The sequence below is a fragment of the Corella eumyota genome, chromosome 5 (assembly GCF_963082875.1).
Source record: "Corella eumyota chromosome 5, kaCorEumy4.1, whole genome shotgun sequence".
Classification (NCBI taxonomy): Eukaryota; Metazoa; Chordata; class Ascidiacea; order Phlebobranchia; family Corellidae; genus Corella; species Corella eumyota.
The window spans coordinates 10,308,327-10,325,034 of NC_137494.1; the positions used below are offsets into that span (position 1 = coordinate 10,308,327).

Below are 16,708 nucleotides of genomic sequence, written 5' to 3' on the forward strand. Positions count from 1 at the left end.
CGATAATCGATACAGCATAATATAAAAGCAAACTAGATTTATTTGATAAATAAATTATGGTTTAAAATTATTTGATATTAAATAAGTTAAAAAAAAATTTAAACAAAAATGTATTATTAAAATTGTACAAAAAAGCTATAAGTAAAAATATTGAAAAAAATTATATCAAACAAAACAGATACTAAGACAATAACAATTTTATTGTCATCACATGATAAAGAAAAAAATGAGTTTTAATAATAAAAACAATAAAATTCCTCCAAACACTTGTGATGGTCGCAAGTATAGAAATTTTGTGTGTAACAAAGCGAAGATATTAAAAGTGCTTTTGATTAAATGTGACTTTATTTACCAAGGTAAACGTACTTGCTTCATAGCGGTACATATACTAAAATTGGAACAATACAGAGAAGATAAGCATGGCCCCTGCGCAAGGATGACACGCAAAATCATGAAGCGTTCTATATTTTTATTACCGTTGAAAAAGAATTTTTTTAATTTGAAAAAACAAATCTGTGATTTCTAAATGAAAATTTAACTAAGATTAGGCGATAATCGTTACAGCATAATATAAAAAAACAAACTAGATTTATTTGATAAATAAAATATGGTTTAAAATTTTTTGATAATAAATAAGTTAAAAAAAAACTTAAACAAAAATGTATTATTAAAATTGTACAAAAAAAGCTATAAGTAAAAAAATTGAAAAAAATTATATAAAACAAAACAGATACTAAATCAATAACAATTTTATTGACATCACATGATAAAGAAAAAAATGAGTTTTAATAATAAAAACAATAAAATTCCACCAAACACTTGTGATGGTCGCAAGTATAGAATTTGCGTCTGTAACAAAGCGAAGATATTAAAAGTGCTTTTGATTAAATGTGACTTTATTTACCAAGGTAAACGTACTTGCTTAATAGCGGTACATATACTAAAATTGGAACAGTACAGAGAAGATTAGCATGGCTCCTGCGCAAGGATTAGACGCAAAATCATGAAGCGTTCTATATTTTTATTACCGTTGAAAAAGAATTTTTTTAATTTGAAAAAACAAATCTGTGATTTCTAAATGAAAATTTAACTAAGATTAGGCGATAATCGTTACAGCATAATATAAAAAAACAAACTATAGCATGGCTCCTGCGCAAAGATGACACGCAAAATCATGAAGCGTTCTATATTTTTATTACCGTTGAAAAAGAATTTTTTTAATTTGAAAAAACAAATCTGTGATTTCTAAATGAAAATTTAACTAAGATTAGGCGATAATCGTTACAGCATAATATAAAAAAACAAACTAGATTTATTTGATAAATAAAATATGGTTTAAAATTCTTTGATAATAGATAAGTTAAAAAAAAATTTAAACAAAAATGTATTATTAAAATTGTACAAAAAAAGCTATAAGTAAAATAATTGAAAAAATTTATATAAAACAAAACAGATACTAAGACAATAACAATTTTATTGACATCACATGATAAAGAAAAAAATGAGTTTTAATAATAAAAACAATAAAATTCCTCCAAACTTTTGTGATGGTCGCAAGTATAGAATTTTCGTCTGTAACAAAGCGAAGATATTAAAAGTGCTTTTGATTAAATGTGACTTTATTTACCAAAGTAAACGTACTTGCTTAATAGCGGTACATATGCTAAAATTGGAACGATACAGAGAAGATTAGCATGGCCCCTGCGCAAGGATGACACGCAAAATCGTGAAGCGTTCCATATATTTATTACCGTTGAAAAAGAGTTTTTTTAATTTAAAAAAAAAATCTGTGATTTCTAAATGAAAATTTAACTAGTTTAGGCGATAATCGATACAGCATAATATAAAAGCAAACTAGATTTATTTGATAAATAAAATATGGTTTAAAATTCTTTGATAATAAATAAGTTAAAAAAAAATTTAAACAAAAATGTATTATTAAAATTGTACAAAAAAGCTATAAGTAAAAATATTGAAAAAAATTATATCAAACAAAACAGATACTAAGACAATAACAATTTTATTGACATCACATGATAAAGAAAAAAATGAGTTTTAATAATAAAAACAATAAAATTCCTCCAAACACTTGTGATGGTCGCAAGTATAGAATTTTCGTCTGTAACAAACCGAAGATATTAAAAGTGCTTTTGATTAAATGTGACTTTATTTACCAAGGTAAACGTACTTGCTTAATAGCGGTACATATACTAAAATTGGAGCGATACAGAGAAGATTAGCTTGGCCCCTGCGCAAAGATGACACGCAAATTCGTGAAGCGTTCCATATTTTTATTACCGTTGAAAAAGAGTTTTTTTAATTTAAAAAACAAATCTGTGATTTCTAAATGAAAATTTAACCAAGTTTAGGCGATAATCGTTACAACAAAATATAAAAGCACACTACATTTATTTGATAAATAAAATATGGTTTAAAATTCTTTGATAATAAATAAGTTAAAAAAAAATTTAAACAAAAATGTATTATTAAAGTTGTACAAAAAAAGCTATAAGTAAAAAAATTGAAAAAATTATATGAAACAAAACAGATACTAAATCAATAACAATTTTATTGACATCACATGATAAAGAAAAAAATGAGTTTTAATAATAAAAACAATAAAATTCCTCCAAACACTTGTGATGGTCGCAAGTATAGAATTTTCGTGTGTAACAAAGCGAAGATATTAAAAGTGCTTTTGATTAAATGTGACTTTATTTACCAAGGTAAACGTACTTGCTTAATAGCGGTACATATACTAAAATTGGAGCGATACAGAGAAGATTAGCTTGGCCCCTGCGCAAAGATGACACGCAAATTCGTGAAGCGTTCCATATTTTTATTACCGTTGAAAAAGAGTTTTTTTAATTTAAAAAACAAATCTGTGATTTCTAAATGAAAATTTAACCAAGTTTAGGCGATAATCGTTACAACATAATATAAAAGCACACTACATTTATTTGATAAATAAAATATGGTTTAAAATTCTTTGATAATAAATAAGTTAAAAAAAAATTTAAACAAAAATGTATTATTAAAGTTGTACAAAAAAAGCTATAAGTAAAAAAATTGAAAAAATTATATAAAACAAAACAGATACTAAGACAATAACAATTTTATTGACATCACATGATAAAGAAAAAAATGAGTTTTAATAATAAAAACAATAAAATTCCTCCAAACACTTGTGATGGTCGCAAGTATAGAATTTGCGTCTGTAACAAAGCGAAGATATTAAAAGTGCTTTTGATTAAATGTGACTTTATTTACCAAAGTAAACGTACTTGCTTAATAGCGGTACATATGCTAAAATTGGAACGATACAGAGAAGATTAGCATGGCCCCTGCGCAAGGATGACACGCAAAATCGTGAAGCGTTCCATATATTTATTACCGTTGAAAAAGAGTTTTTTTAATTTAAAAAAAAAATCTGTGATTTCTAAATGAAAGTTTAACTAGTTTAGGCGATAATCGATACAGCATAATATAAAAGCAAACTAGATTTATTTGATAAATAAAATATGGTTTAAAATTCTTTGATAATAAATAAGTTAAAAAAAAATTTAAACAAAAATGTATTATTAAAATTGTACAAAAAAGCTATAAGTAAAAATATTGAAAAAAATTATATCAAACAAAACAGATACTAAGACAATAACAATTTTATTGACATCACATGATAAAGAAAAAAATGAGTTTTAATAATAAAAACAATAAAATTCCTCCAAACACTTGTGATGGTCGCAAGTATAGAATTTTCGTCTGTAACAAACCGAAGATATTAAAAGTGCTTTTGATTAAATGTGACTTTATTTACCAAGGTAAACGTACTTGCTTAATAGCGGTACATATACTAAAATTGGAGCGATACAGAGAAGATTAGCTTGGCCCCTGCGCAAAGATGACACGCAAATTCGTGAAGCGTTCCATATTTTTATTACCGTTGAAAAAGAGTTTTTTTAATTTAAAAAACAAATCTGTGATTTCTAAATGAAAATTTAACCAAGTTTAGGCGATAATCGTTACAACATAATATAAAAGCACACTACATTTATTTGATAAATAAAATATGGTTTAAAATTCTTTGATAATAAATAAGTTAAAAAAAAATTTAAACAAAAATGTATTATTAAAGTTGTACAAAAAAAGCTATAAGTAAAAAAATTGAAAAAATTATATAAAACAAAACAGATACTAAATCAATAACAATTTTATTGACATCACATGATAAAGAAAAAAATGAGTTTTAATAATAAAAACAATAAAATTCCTCCAAACACTTGTGATGGTCGCAAGTATAGAATTTGCGTCTGTAACAAAGCGAAGATATTAAAAGTGCTTTTGATTAAATGTGACTTTATTTACCAAGATAAACGTACTTGCTTAATAGCGGTACATATACTAAAATTGGAACAGTACAGAGAAGATTAGCATGGCCCCTGCGCAATAATGACACGCAAAATCATGAAGCGTTCTATAATTTTATTACCGTTAAAAAAGAATTTTTTTAATTTGAAAAAACAAATCTGTGATTTCTAAATGAAAATTTAACTAGATTAGGCGATAATCGTTACAGCATAATATAAAAGCAAACTAGATTTATTTGATGAATAAAATATGGTTTAAAATTATTTGATATTAAATAAGTTAAAAAAAAATTGAAACAAAAATGTATTATTAAAATTGTACAAAAAAGCTATAAGTAAAAAAATTGAAAAAATTATATAAAACAAAACAAGGACTAAGACAATAACAATTTTATTGACATTACATAATAAAGAAACAAGTGAGTTTTAATAATAAAAACAATAAAATTCCTCCAAACATTTGTGATGGTCGCATGTATAGAATTTTCGTGTGTAACAAAGCGAAGATATTAAAAGTGCTTTTGATTAAATGTGACTTTATTTACCAAAGTAAACGTACTTGCTTAATAGCGGTACATATACTAAAATTGGAACGATACAGAGAAGATTAGCATGGCCCCTGCGCAAGGATCACACGCAAAATCGTGAAGCGTTCCATATATTTATTACCGTTGAAAAAGAGTTTTTTTAATTTAAAAAACAAATCTGTGATTTCTAAATGAAAGTTTAACTAGTTTAGGCGATAATCGATACAGCATAATATAAAAGCAAACTAGATTTATTTGATAAATAAATTATGGTTTAAAATTATTTGATATTAAATAAGTTAAAAAAAAATTTAAACAAAAATGTATTATTAAAATTGTACAAAAAAGCTATAAGTAAAAATATTGAAAAAAATTATATCAAACAAAACAGATACTAAGACAATAACAATTTTATTGACATCACATGATAAAGAAAAAAATGAGTTTTAATAATAAAAACAATAAAATTCCTCCAAACACTTGTGATGGTCGCAAGTATAGAATTTGCGTCTGTAACAAAGCGAAGATTTTAAAAGTGCTTTTGATTAAATGTGACTTTATTTACCAAGGTAAACGTACTTGCTTAATAGCGGTACATATACTAAAATTGGAACGATACAGAGAAGATTAGCATGGCCCCTGCGCAAGGATGACACGCATAATCGTGAAGCGTTCCATATTTTTATTACCGTTGAAAATAAGTTTTTTTAATTTAAAAAACAAATCTGTAATTTTTAAATGAAAATTTAACTAAGATTAGGCGATAATCGTTACAGCATAATATAAAAAAACAAACTAGATTTATTTGATAAATAAAATATGGTTTAAAATTCTTTGATAATAAATAAGTTAAAAAAAAATTTAAACAAAAATGTATTATTAAAATTGTACAAAAAAAACTATAAGTAAAAAAATTGAAAAAATTTATATAAAACAAAACAGATACTAAGACAATAACAATTTTATTGACATCACATGATAAAGAAAAAAATGAGTTTTAATAATAAAAACAATAAAATTCCTCCAAACATTTGTGATGGTCGCAAGTATAGAATTTTCGTGTGTAACAAAGCGAAGATATTAAAAGTGCTATTGATTAAATGTGACTTTATTTACCAAAGAAAACGTACTTGCTTAATAGCGGTGTACATATACTAAAATTGGAACGATACAGAGAAGATTAGCATGGCCCCTGCGCAAGGATGACACGCAAAATCGTGAAGCGTTCCATATATTTATTACCGTTGAAAAAGAGTTTTTTTAATTTAAAAAACAAATCTGTGATTTCTAAATGAAAATTTAACTAGTTTAGGCGATACTCGATACAGCATAATATAAAAGCAAACTAGATTTATTTGATAAATAAATTATGGTTTAAAATTATTTGATATTAAATAAGTTAAAAAAAAATTTAAACAAAAATGTATTATTAAAATTGTACAAAAAAGCTATAAGTAAAAATATTGAAAAAAATTATATCAAACAAAACAGATACTAAGACAATAACAATTTTATTGACATCACATGATAAAGAAAAAAATGAGTTTTAATAATAAAAACAATAAAATTCCTCCAAACACTTGTGATGGTCGCAAGTATAGAATTTTCGTCTGTAACAAACCGAAGATATTAAAAGTGCTTTTGATTAAATGTGACTTTATTTACTAGGGTAACCGTACTTGCTTAATAGCGGTACATATACTAAAATTGGAGCAATACAGAGAAGATTAGCTTGGCCCCTGCGCAAAGATGACACGCAAATTCGTAAAGCGTTCCATATTTTTATTACCGTTGAAAAAGAGTTTTTTTAATTTAAAAAACAAATCTGTGATTTCTAAATGAAAATTTAACTAGTTTAGGCGATAATCGTTACAGCATAATATAAAAGCACACTACATTTATTTGATAAATAAAATATTGTTTAAAATTCTTTGATAATAAATAAGTTAAAAAAAAATTTAAACAAAAATGTATTATTAAAGTTGTACAAAAAAAGCTATAAGTAAAAAAATTATATAAAACAAAACAGATACTAAGACAATAACAATTTTATTGACATCACATGATAAAGAAAAAAATGAGTTTTAATAATAAAAACAATAAAATTCCTCCAAACACTTGTGATGGTCGCAAGTATAGAATTTGCGTCTGTAACAAAGCGAAGATTTTAAAAGTGCTTTTGATTAAATGTGACTTTATTTACCAAGGTAAACGTACTTGCTTAATAGCGGTACATATACTAAAATTGGAACGATACAGAGAAGATTAGCATGGCCCCTGCGCAAGGATGACACGCATAATCGTGAAGCGTTCCATATTTTTATTACCGTTGAAAATAAGTTTTTTTAATTTAAAAAACAAATCTGTAATTTTTAAATGAAAATTTAACTAAGATTAGGCGATAATCGTTACAGCATAATATAAAAAAACAAACTAGATTTATTTGATAAATAAAATATGGTTTAAAATTCTTTGATAATAAATAAGTTAAAAAAAAATTTAAACAAAAATGTATTATTAAAATTGTACAAAAAAAACTATAAGTAAAAAAATTGAAAAAATTTATATAAAACAAAACAGATACTAAGACAATAACAATTTTATTGACATCACATGATAAAGAAAAAAATGAGTTTTAATAATAAAAACAATAAAATTCCTCCAAACATTTGTGATGGTCGCAAGTATAGAATTTTCGTGTGTAACAAAGCGAAGATATTAAAAGTGCTATTGATTAAATGTGACTTTATTTACCAAAGAAAACGTACTTGCTTAATAGCGGTACATATACTAAAATTGGAACGATACAGAGAAGATTAGCATGGCCCCTGCGCAAGGATGACACGCAAAATCGTGAAGCGTTCCATATATTTATTACCGTTGAAAAAGAGTTTTTTTAATTTAAAAAACAAATCTGTGATTTCTAAATGAAAATTTAACTAGTTTAGGCGATACTCGATACAGCATAATATAAAAGCAAACTAGATTTATTTGATAAATAAATTATGGTTTAAAATTATTTGATATTAAATAAGTTAAAAAAAAATTTAAACAAAAATGTATTATTAAAATTGTACAAAAAAGCTATAAGTAAAAATATTGAAAAAAATTATATCAAACAAAACAGATACTAAGACAATAACAATTTTATTGACATCACATGATAAAGAAAAAAATGAGTTTTAATAATAAAAACAATAAAATTCCTCCAAACACTTGTGATGGTCGCAAGTATAGAATTTTCGTCTGTAACAAACCGAAGATATTAAAAGTGCTTTTGATTAAATGTGACTTTATTTACTAGGGTAACCGTACTTGCTTAATAGCGGTACATATACTAAAATTGGAGCAATACAGAGAAGATTAGCTTGGCCCCTGCGCAAAGATGACACGCAAATTCGTAAAGCGTTCCATATTTTTATTACCGTTGAAAAAGAGTTTTTTTAATTTAAAAAACAAATCTGTGATTTCTAAATGAAAATTTAACTAGTTTAGGCGATAATCGTTACAGCATAATATAAAAGCACACTACATTTATTTGATAAATAAAATATTGTTTAAAATTCTTTGATAATAAATAAGTTAAAAAAAAATTTAAACAAAAATGTATTATTAAAGTTGTACAAAAAAAGCTATAAGTAAAAAAATTATATAAAACAAAACAGATACTAAGACAATAACAATTTTATTGACATCACATGATAAAGAAAGAAATGAGTTTTAATAATAAAAACAATAAAATTCCTCCAAACACTTGTGATGGTCGCAAGTATAGAATTTGCGTCTGTAACAAAGCAAAGATTTTAAAAGTGCTTTTGATTAAATGTGACTTTATTTACAAAGGTAAACGTACTTGCTTAATAGCGGTACATATACTAAAATTGGAACGATACAGAGAAGATTAGCATGGCCCCTGCGCAAGGATGACACGCAAAATCGTGAAGCGTTCCATATTTTTATTACCGTTGAAAAAGAATTTTTTTAATTTAAAAAACAAATCTGTAATTTCTAAATGAAAATTTAACTAAGATTAGGCGATAATCGTTACAGCATAATATAAAAAAACAAACTAGATTTATTTGATAAATAAAATATGGTTTAAAATTCTTTGATAATAAATAAGTTAAAAAAAAATTTAAACAAAAATGTATTATTAAAATTGTACAAAAAAAACTATAAGTAAAAAAATTGAAAAAATTTATATAAAACAAAACAGATACTAAGACAATAACAATTTTATTTACATCACATGATAAAGAAAAAAATGAGTTTTAATAATAAAAACAATAAAATTCCTCCAAACATTTGTGATGGTCGCAAGTATAGAATTTTCGTGTGTAACAAAGCGAAGATATTAAAAGTGCTTTTGATTAAATGTGACTTTATTTATCAAAGTAAACGTACTTGCTTAATAGCGGTACATATACTAAAATTGGAACGATACAGAGAAGATTAGCATGGCCCCTGCGCAAGGATGACACGCAAAATCGTGAAGCGTTCCATATATTTATTACCGTTGAAAAAGAGTTTTTTTAATTTAAAAAACAAATCTGTGATTTCTAAATGAAAGTTTACCTAGTTTAGGCGATAATCGATACAGCATAATATAAAAGCAAACTAGATTTATTTGATATATAAATTATGGTTTAAAATTATTTGATATTAAATAAGTTAAAAAAAAATTTAAACAAAAATGTATTATTAAAATTGTACAAAAAAGCTATAAGTAAAAATATTGAAAAAAATTATATCAAACAAAACAGATACTAAGACAATAACAATTTTATTGACATCACATGATAAAGAAAAAAATGAGTTTTAATAATAAAAACAATAAAATTCCTCCAAACACTTGTGATGGTCGCAAGTATAGAAATTTTGTGTGTAACAAAGCGAAGATATTAAAAGTGCTTTTGATTAAATGTGACTTTATTTACCAAGGTAAACGTACTTGCTTAATAGCGGTACATATACTAAAATTGGAACAATACAGAGAAGATAAGCATGGCCCCTGCGCAAGGATGACACGCAAAATCATGAAGCGTTCTATATTTTTATTACCGTTGACAAAGAATTTTTTTAATTTGAAAAAACAAATCTGTGATTTCTAAATGAAAATTTAACTAAGATTAGGCGATAATCGTTACAGCATAATATAAAAAAACAAACTAGATTTATTTGATAAATAAAATATGGTTTAAAATTCTTTGATAATAAATAAGTTAAAAAAAAATTTAAACAAAAATGTATTATTAAAATTGTACAAAAAAAGCTATAAGTAAAAAAATTGAAAAAAATTATATAAAACAAAACAGATACTAAATCAATAACAATTTTATTGACATCACATGATAAAGAAAAAAATGAGTTTTAATAATAAAAACAATAAAATTCCACCAAAAACTTGTGATGGTCGCAAGTATAGAATTTGCGTCTGTAACAAAGCGAAGATATTAAAAGTGCTTTTGATTAAATGTGATCTTATTTACCAAGGTAAACGTACTTGCTTAATAGCGGTACATATACTAAAATTGGAACAGTACAGAGAAGATTAGCATGGCTCCTGCGCAAGGATGACACGCAAAATCATGAAGCGTTCTATATTTTTATTACCGTTGAAAAAGAATTTTTTTAATTTGAAAAAACAAATCTGTGATTTCTAAATGAAAATTTAACTAAGATTAGGCGATAATCGTTACAGCATAATATAAAAAAACAAACTATAGCATGGCTCCTGCGCAAGGATGACACGCAAAATCATGAAGCGTTCTATATTTTTATTACCGTTGAAAAAGAATTTTTTTAATTTGAAAAAACAAATCTGTGATTTCTAAATGAAAATTTAACTAAGATTAGGCGATAATCGTTACAGCATAATATAAAAAAACAAACTAGATTTATTTGATAAATAAAATATGGTTTAAAATTATTTGATAATAAATAAGTTAAAAAAAAATTTAAACAAAAATGTATTATTAAAATTGTACAAAAAAAGCTATAAGTAAAAAAATTGAAAAAATTTATATAAAACAAAACAGATACTAAGACAATAACAATTTTATTGACATCACATGATAAAGAAAAAAATGAGTTTTAATAATAAAAACAATAAAATTCCTCCAAACATTTGTGATGGTCGCAAGTATAGAATTTTCGTGTGTAACAAAGCGAAGATATTAAAAGTGCTTTTGATTAAATGTGACTTTATTTACCAAAGTAAACGTACTTGCTTAATAGCGGTACATATGCTAAAATTGGAACGATACAGAGAAGATTAGCATGGCCCCTGCGCAAGGATGACACGCAAAATCGTGAAGCGTTCCATATATTTATTACCGTTGAAAAAGAGTTTTTTTAATTTAAAAAACAAATCTGTGATTTCTAAATGAAAGTTTAACTAGTTTAGGCGATAATCGATACAGCATAATATAAAAGCAAACTAGATTTATTTGATAAATAAAATATGGTTTAAAATTCTTTGATAATAAATAAGTTAAAAAAAAATTTAAACAAAAATGTATTATTAAAATTGTACAAAAAAGCTATAAGTAAAAATATTGAAAAAAATTATATCAAACAAAACAGATACTAAGACAATAACAATTTTATTGACATCACATGATAAAGAAAAAAATGAGTTTTAATAATAAAAACAATAAAATTCCTCCAAACACTTGTGATGGTCGCAAGTATAGAATTTTTGTCTGTAACAAACCGAAGATATTAAAAGTGCTTTTGATTAAATGTGACTTTATTTACCAAGGTAAACGTACTTGCTTAATAGCGGTACATATACTAAAATTGGAGCGATACAGAGAAGATTAGCTTGGCCCCTGCGCAAAGATGACACGCAAATTCGTGAAGCGTTCCATATTTTTATTACCGTTGAAAAAGAGTTTTTTTAATTTAAAAAACAAATCTGTGATTTCTAAATGAAAATTTAACCAAGTTTAGGCGATAATCGTTACAACATAATATAAAAGCACACTACATTTATTTGATAAATAAAATATGGTTTAAAATTCTTTGATAATAAATAAGTTAAAAAAAAATTTAAACAAAAATGTATTATTAAAGTTGTACAAAAAAAGCTATAAGTAAAAAAATTGAAAAAATTATATAAAACAAAACAGATACTAAATCAATAACAATTTTATTGACATCACATGATAAAGAAAAAAATGAGTTTTAATAATAAAAACAATAAAATTCCTCCAAACACTTGTGATGGTCGCAAGTATAGAATTTGCGTCTGTAACAAAGCGAAGATATTAAAAGTGCTTTTGATTAAATGTGACTTTATTTACCAAGATAAACGTACTTGCTTAATAGCGGTACATATACTAAAATTGGAACAGTACAGAGAAGATTAGCATGGCTCCTGCGCAAAGATGACACGCAAAATCATGAAGCGTTCTATAATTTTATTACCGTTGAAAAAAAATTTTTTTAATTTGAAAAAACAAATCTGTGATTTCTAAATGAAAATTTAACTAAGATTAGGCGATAATCGTTACAGCATAATATAAAAAAACAAACTAGATTTATTTGATAAATAAAATATGGTTTAAAATTCTTTGATATAAAATAAGTTAAAAAAAAATTTAAACAAAAATGTATTATTAAAATTGTACAAAAAAAGCTATAAGTAAAAAAATTAAAAAAATTTATATAAAACAAAACAGATACTAAGACAATAACAATTTTATTGACATCACATGATAAAGAAACAAGTGAGTTTTAATAATAAAAACAATAAAATTCCTCCAAACATTTGTGATGGTCGCAAGTATAGAATTTTCGTGTGTAACAAAGCGAAGATATTAAAAGTGCTTTTGATTAAATGTGACTTTATTTACCAAAGTAAACGTACTTGCTTAATAGCGGTACATATACTAAAATTCGAACGATACAGAGAAGATTAGCATGGCCCCTGCGCAAGGATCACACGCAAAATCGTGAAGCGTTCCATATATTTATTACCGTTGAAAAAGAGTTTTTTTAATTTAAAAAATAAATCTGTGATTTCTAAATGAAAGTTTAACTAGTTTAGGCGATAATCGATACAGCATAATATAAAAGCAAACTAGATTTATTTGATAAATAAATTATGGTTTAAAATTATTTGATATTAAATAAGTTAAAAAAAAATTTAAACAAAAATGTATTATTAAAATTGTACAAAAAAGCTATAAGTAAAAATATTGAAAAAAATTATATCAAACAAAACAGATACTAAGACAATAACAATTTTATTGACATCACATGATAAAGAAAAAAATGAGTTTTAATAATAAAAACAATAAAATTCCTCCAAACACTTGTGATGGTCGCAAGTATAGAATTTTTGTCTGTAACAAACCGAAGATATTAAAAGTGCTTTTGATTAAATGTGACTTTATTTACCAAGGTAAACGTACTTGCTTAATAGCGGTACATATACTAAAATTGGAACAGTACAGAGAAGATTAGCATGGCTCCTGCGCAAGGATGACACGCAAAATCATGAAGCGTTCTATATTTTTATTACCGTTGAAAAAGAATTTTTTTAATTTGAAAAAACAAATCTGTGATTTCTAAATGAAAATTTAACTAAGATTAGGCGATAATCGTTACAGCATAATATAAAAAAACAAACTATAGCATGGCTCCTGCGCAAGGATGACACGCAAAATCATGAAGCGTTCTATATTTTTATTACCGTTGAAAAAGAATTTTTTTAATTTGAAAAAACAAATCTGTGATTTCTAAATGAAAATTTAACTAAGATTAGGCGATAATCGTTACAGCATAATATAAAAAAACAAACTAGATTTATTTGATAAATAAAATATGGTTTAAAATTATTTGATAATAAATAAGTTAAAAAAAAATTTAAACAAAAATGTATTATTAAAATTGTACAAAAAAAGCTATAAGTAAAAAAATTGAAAAAATTTATATAAAACAAAACAGATACTAAGACAATAACAATTTTATTGACATCACATGATAAAGAAAAAAATGAGTTTTAATAATAAAAACAATAAAATTCCTCCAAACATTTGTGATGGTCGCAAGTATAGAATTTTCGTGTGTAACAAAGCGAAGATATTAAAAGTGCTTTTGATTAAATGTGACTTTATTTACCAAAGTAAACGTACTTGCTTAATAGCGGTACATATGCTAAAATTGGAACGATACAGAGAAGATTAGCATGGCCCCTGCGCAAGGATGACACGCAAAATCGTGAAGCGTTCCATATATTTATTACCGTTGAAAAAGAGTTTTTTTAATTTAAAAAACAAATCTGTGATTTCTAAATGAAAGTTTAACTAGTTTAGGCGATAATCGATACAGCATAATATAAAAGCAAACTAGATTTATTTGATAAATAAAATATGGTTTAAAATTCTTTGATAATAAATAAGTTAAAAAAAAATTTAAACAAAAATGTATTATTAAAATTGTACAAAAAAGCTATAAGTAAAAATATTGAAAAAAATTATATCAAACAAAACAGATACTAAGACAATAACAATTTTATTGACATCACATGATAAAGAAAAAAATGAGTTTTAATAATAAAAACAATAAAATTCCTCCAAACACTTGTGATGGTCGCAAGTATAGAATTTTTGTCTGTAACAAACCGAAGATATTAAAAGTGCTTTTGATTAAATGTGACTTTATTTACCAAGGTAAACGTACTTGCTTAATAGCGGTACATATACTAAAATTGGAGCGATACAGAGAAGATTAGCTTGGCCCCTGCGCAAAGATGACACGCAAATTCGTGAAGCGTTCCATATTTTTATTACCGTTGAAAAAGAGTTTTTTTAATTTAAAAAACAAATCTGTGATTTCTAAATGAAAATTTAACCAAGTTTAGGCGATAATCGTTACAACATAATATAAAAGCACACTACATTTATTTGATAAATAAAATATGGTTTAAAATTCTTTGATAATAAATAAGTTAAAAAAAAATTTAAACAAAAATGTATTATTAAAGTTGTACAAAAAAAGCTACAAGTAAAAAAATTGAAAAAATTATATAAAACAAAACAGATACTAAATCAATAACAATTTTATTGACATCACATGATAAAGAAAAAAATGAGTTTTAATAATAAAAACAATAAAATTCCTCCAAACACTTGTGATGGTCGCAAGTATAGAATTTGCGTCTGTAACAAAGCGAAGATATTAAAAGTGCTTTTGATTAAATGTGACTTTATTTACCAAGATAAACGTACTTGCTTAATAGCGGTACATATACTAAAATTGGAACAGTACAGAGAAGATTAGCATGGCTCCTGCGCAAAGATGACACGCAAAATCATGAAGCGTTCTATAATTTTATTACCGTTGAAAAAAAATTTTTTTAATTTGAAAAAACAAATCTGTGATTTCTAAATGAAAATTTAACTAAGATTAGGCGATAATCGTTACAGCATAATATAAAAAAACAAACTAGATTTATTTGATAAATAAAATATGGTTTAAAATTCTTTGATATAAAATAAGTTAAAAAAAAATTTAAACAAAAATGTATTATTAAAATTGTACAAAAAAAGCTATAAGTAAAAAAATTAAAAAAATTTATATAAAACAAAACAGATACTAAGACAATAACAATTTTATTGACATCACATGATAAAGAAACAAGTGAGTTTTAATAATAAAAACAATAAAATTCCTCCAAACATTTGTGATGGTCGCAAGTATAGAATTTTCGTGTGTAACAAAGCGAAGATATTAAAAGTGCTTTTGATTAAATGTGACTTTATTTACCAAAGTAAACGTACTTGCTTAATAGCGGTACATATACTAAAATTCGAACGATACAGAGAAGATTAGCATGGCCCCTGCGCAAGGATCACACGCAAAATCGTGAAGCGTTCCATATATTTATTACCGTTGAAAAAGAGTTTTTTTAATTTAAAAAACAAATCTGTGATTTCTAAATGAAAGTTTAACTAGTTTAGGCGATAATCGATACAGCATAATATAAAAGCAAACTAGATTTATTTGATAAATAAATTATGGTTTAAAATTATTTGATATTAAATAAGTTAAAAAAAAATTTAAACAAAAATGTATTATTAAAATTGTACAAAAAAACTATAAGTAAAAATATTGAAAAAAATTATATCAAACAAAACAGATACTAAGACAATAACAATTTTATTGACATCACATGATAAAGAAAAAAATGAGTTTTAATATTAAAAACAATAAAATTCCTCCAAACACTTGTGATGGTCGCAAGTATAGAAATTTTGTTTGTAACAAAGCGAAGATATTAAAAGTGCTTTTGATTAAATGTGACTTTATTTACCAAGGTAAACGTACTTGCTTAATAGCGGTACATATACTAAAATTGTAACAATACAGAGAAGATTAGCATGGCCCCTGCGCAAAGATGACACCCAAAATCATGAAGCGTTCTATATTTTTATTACCGTTGAAAAAGAGTTTTTTTAATTTGAAAAAACAAATCTGTGATTTCTAAATGAAAATTTAACTAAGATTAGGCGATAATCGTTACAGCATAATATAAAAAAACAAACTAGATTTATTTGATAATTAAAATATGGTTTAAAATTCTTTGATAATAAATAAGTTAAAAAAAAATTTAAACAAAAATGTAATATTAAAATTGTACAAAAAAAGCTATAAGTAAAAAAATTGAATAAAATTATATAAAACAAAACAGATACTAAATCAATAACAATTTTATTGACATCACATGATAAAGAAAAAAATGAGTTTTAATAATAAAAACAATAAAATTCCACCAAACACTTGTGATGGTCGCAAGTATAGAAT

The 16,708-nt window shown here is 24.8% G+C and overlaps 29 non-coding genes and 3 pseudogenes across 29 annotated transcripts; all 32 read left to right on the forward strand.

The window, feature by feature from the left end:
• The first annotated feature begins 362 nt into the window (after nt 1-362).
• Nucleotides 363-471, forward strand: LOC145754026 (U6 spliceosomal RNA). Its single transcript, XR_014283938.1, has one exon. It is a non-coding gene; the product is annotated as a U6 spliceosomal RNA (small nuclear RNA).
• A 443-nt stretch (nt 472-914) lies between these two features.
• LOC145754205 (U6 spliceosomal RNA) lies at nt 915-1,023 on the forward strand. The gene has a single exon (XR_014284102.1). It is a non-coding gene; the product is annotated as a U6 spliceosomal RNA (small nuclear RNA).
• A 71-nt stretch (nt 1,024-1,094) lies between these two features.
• Nucleotides 1,095-1,194, forward strand: LOC145754237 (U6 spliceosomal RNA; annotated as a pseudogene).
• A 443-nt stretch (nt 1,195-1,637) lies between these two features.
• On the forward strand, nt 1,638-1,746 carry LOC145754260 (U6 spliceosomal RNA). Its single transcript, XR_014284138.1, has one exon. It is a non-coding gene; the product is annotated as a U6 spliceosomal RNA (small nuclear RNA).
• Nucleotides 1,747-2,184: 438 nt separating this feature from the next.
• On the forward strand, nt 2,185-2,293 carry LOC145754147 (U6 spliceosomal RNA). Its single transcript, XR_014284053.1, has one exon. It is a non-coding gene; the product is annotated as a U6 spliceosomal RNA (small nuclear RNA).
• Nucleotides 2,294-2,732: 439 nt separating this feature from the next.
• On the forward strand, nt 2,733-2,841 carry LOC145754155 (U6 spliceosomal RNA). Its single transcript, XR_014284060.1, has one exon. It is a non-coding gene; the product is annotated as a U6 spliceosomal RNA (small nuclear RNA).
• A 439-nt stretch (nt 2,842-3,280) lies between these two features.
• LOC145754261 (U6 spliceosomal RNA) lies at nt 3,281-3,389 on the forward strand. The gene has a single exon (XR_014284139.1). It is a non-coding gene; the product is annotated as a U6 spliceosomal RNA (small nuclear RNA).
• A 438-nt stretch (nt 3,390-3,827) lies between these two features.
• On the forward strand, nt 3,828-3,936 carry LOC145754148 (U6 spliceosomal RNA). The gene has a single exon (XR_014284054.1). It is a non-coding gene; the product is annotated as a U6 spliceosomal RNA (small nuclear RNA).
• Nucleotides 3,937-4,375: 439 nt separating this feature from the next.
• LOC145754200 (U6 spliceosomal RNA) lies at nt 4,376-4,484 on the forward strand. The gene has a single exon (XR_014284097.1). It is a non-coding gene; the product is annotated as a U6 spliceosomal RNA (small nuclear RNA).
• A 438-nt stretch (nt 4,485-4,922) lies between these two features.
• Nucleotides 4,923-5,031, forward strand: LOC145754072 (U6 spliceosomal RNA). Its single transcript, XR_014283981.1, has one exon. It is a non-coding gene; the product is annotated as a U6 spliceosomal RNA (small nuclear RNA).
• Nucleotides 5,032-5,469: 438 nt separating this feature from the next.
• Nucleotides 5,470-5,578, forward strand: LOC145754034 (U6 spliceosomal RNA). The gene has a single exon (XR_014283945.1). It is a non-coding gene; the product is annotated as a U6 spliceosomal RNA (small nuclear RNA).
• Nucleotides 5,579-6,020: 442 nt separating this feature from the next.
• LOC145754032 (U6 spliceosomal RNA) lies at nt 6,021-6,131 on the forward strand. Its single transcript, XR_014283943.1, has one exon. It is a non-coding gene; the product is annotated as a U6 spliceosomal RNA (small nuclear RNA).
• A 438-nt stretch (nt 6,132-6,569) lies between these two features.
• LOC145754201 (U6 spliceosomal RNA) lies at nt 6,570-6,678 on the forward strand. Its single transcript, XR_014284098.1, has one exon. It is a non-coding gene; the product is annotated as a U6 spliceosomal RNA (small nuclear RNA).
• Nucleotides 6,679-7,107: 429 nt separating this feature from the next.
• LOC145754046 (U6 spliceosomal RNA) lies at nt 7,108-7,216 on the forward strand. The gene has a single exon (XR_014283956.1). It is a non-coding gene; the product is annotated as a U6 spliceosomal RNA (small nuclear RNA).
• A 442-nt stretch (nt 7,217-7,658) lies between these two features.
• LOC145754006 (U6 spliceosomal RNA) lies at nt 7,659-7,767 on the forward strand. Its single transcript, XR_014283919.1, has one exon. It is a non-coding gene; the product is annotated as a U6 spliceosomal RNA (small nuclear RNA).
• A 438-nt stretch (nt 7,768-8,205) lies between these two features.
• Nucleotides 8,206-8,314, forward strand: LOC145754202 (U6 spliceosomal RNA). The gene has a single exon (XR_014284099.1). It is a non-coding gene; the product is annotated as a U6 spliceosomal RNA (small nuclear RNA).
• Nucleotides 8,315-8,743: 429 nt separating this feature from the next.
• Nucleotides 8,744-8,852, forward strand: LOC145754162 (U6 spliceosomal RNA). The gene has a single exon (XR_014284067.1). It is a non-coding gene; the product is annotated as a U6 spliceosomal RNA (small nuclear RNA).
• A 442-nt stretch (nt 8,853-9,294) lies between these two features.
• On the forward strand, nt 9,295-9,403 carry LOC145754007 (U6 spliceosomal RNA). The gene has a single exon (XR_014283920.1). It is a non-coding gene; the product is annotated as a U6 spliceosomal RNA (small nuclear RNA).
• A 438-nt stretch (nt 9,404-9,841) lies between these two features.
• On the forward strand, nt 9,842-9,950 carry LOC145754030 (U6 spliceosomal RNA). Its single transcript, XR_014283941.1, has one exon. It is a non-coding gene; the product is annotated as a U6 spliceosomal RNA (small nuclear RNA).
• Nucleotides 9,951-10,393: 443 nt separating this feature from the next.
• LOC145754081 (U6 spliceosomal RNA) lies at nt 10,394-10,502 on the forward strand. The gene has a single exon (XR_014283990.1). It is a non-coding gene; the product is annotated as a U6 spliceosomal RNA (small nuclear RNA).
• A 71-nt stretch (nt 10,503-10,573) lies between these two features.
• LOC145754226 (U6 spliceosomal RNA) lies at nt 10,574-10,673 on the forward strand (annotated as a pseudogene).
• A 443-nt stretch (nt 10,674-11,116) lies between these two features.
• On the forward strand, nt 11,117-11,225 carry LOC145754262 (U6 spliceosomal RNA). Its single transcript, XR_014284140.1, has one exon. It is a non-coding gene; the product is annotated as a U6 spliceosomal RNA (small nuclear RNA).
• Nucleotides 11,226-11,663: 438 nt separating this feature from the next.
• On the forward strand, nt 11,664-11,772 carry LOC145754149 (U6 spliceosomal RNA). The gene has a single exon (XR_014284055.1). It is a non-coding gene; the product is annotated as a U6 spliceosomal RNA (small nuclear RNA).
• Nucleotides 11,773-12,211: 439 nt separating this feature from the next.
• Nucleotides 12,212-12,320, forward strand: LOC145754183 (U6 spliceosomal RNA). The gene has a single exon (XR_014284082.1). It is a non-coding gene; the product is annotated as a U6 spliceosomal RNA (small nuclear RNA).
• Nucleotides 12,321-12,763: 443 nt separating this feature from the next.
• Nucleotides 12,764-12,872, forward strand: LOC145754130 (U6 spliceosomal RNA). The gene has a single exon (XR_014284037.1). It is a non-coding gene; the product is annotated as a U6 spliceosomal RNA (small nuclear RNA).
• Nucleotides 12,873-13,310: 438 nt separating this feature from the next.
• On the forward strand, nt 13,311-13,419 carry LOC145754082 (U6 spliceosomal RNA). The gene has a single exon (XR_014283991.1). It is a non-coding gene; the product is annotated as a U6 spliceosomal RNA (small nuclear RNA).
• Nucleotides 13,420-13,490: 71 nt separating this feature from the next.
• Nucleotides 13,491-13,590, forward strand: LOC145754227 (U6 spliceosomal RNA; annotated as a pseudogene).
• Nucleotides 13,591-14,033: 443 nt separating this feature from the next.
• On the forward strand, nt 14,034-14,142 carry LOC145754264 (U6 spliceosomal RNA). Its single transcript, XR_014284142.1, has one exon. It is a non-coding gene; the product is annotated as a U6 spliceosomal RNA (small nuclear RNA).
• Nucleotides 14,143-14,580: 438 nt separating this feature from the next.
• Nucleotides 14,581-14,689, forward strand: LOC145754152 (U6 spliceosomal RNA). The gene has a single exon (XR_014284057.1). It is a non-coding gene; the product is annotated as a U6 spliceosomal RNA (small nuclear RNA).
• A 439-nt stretch (nt 14,690-15,128) lies between these two features.
• Nucleotides 15,129-15,237, forward strand: LOC145754184 (U6 spliceosomal RNA). Its single transcript, XR_014284083.1, has one exon. It is a non-coding gene; the product is annotated as a U6 spliceosomal RNA (small nuclear RNA).
• A 443-nt stretch (nt 15,238-15,680) lies between these two features.
• LOC145754131 (U6 spliceosomal RNA) lies at nt 15,681-15,789 on the forward strand. The gene has a single exon (XR_014284038.1). It is a non-coding gene; the product is annotated as a U6 spliceosomal RNA (small nuclear RNA).
• A 438-nt stretch (nt 15,790-16,227) lies between these two features.
• On the forward strand, nt 16,228-16,336 carry LOC145754068 (U6 spliceosomal RNA). The gene has a single exon (XR_014283977.1). It is a non-coding gene; the product is annotated as a U6 spliceosomal RNA (small nuclear RNA).
• The last annotated feature ends 372 nt before the right edge of the window (nt 16,337-16,708 follow it).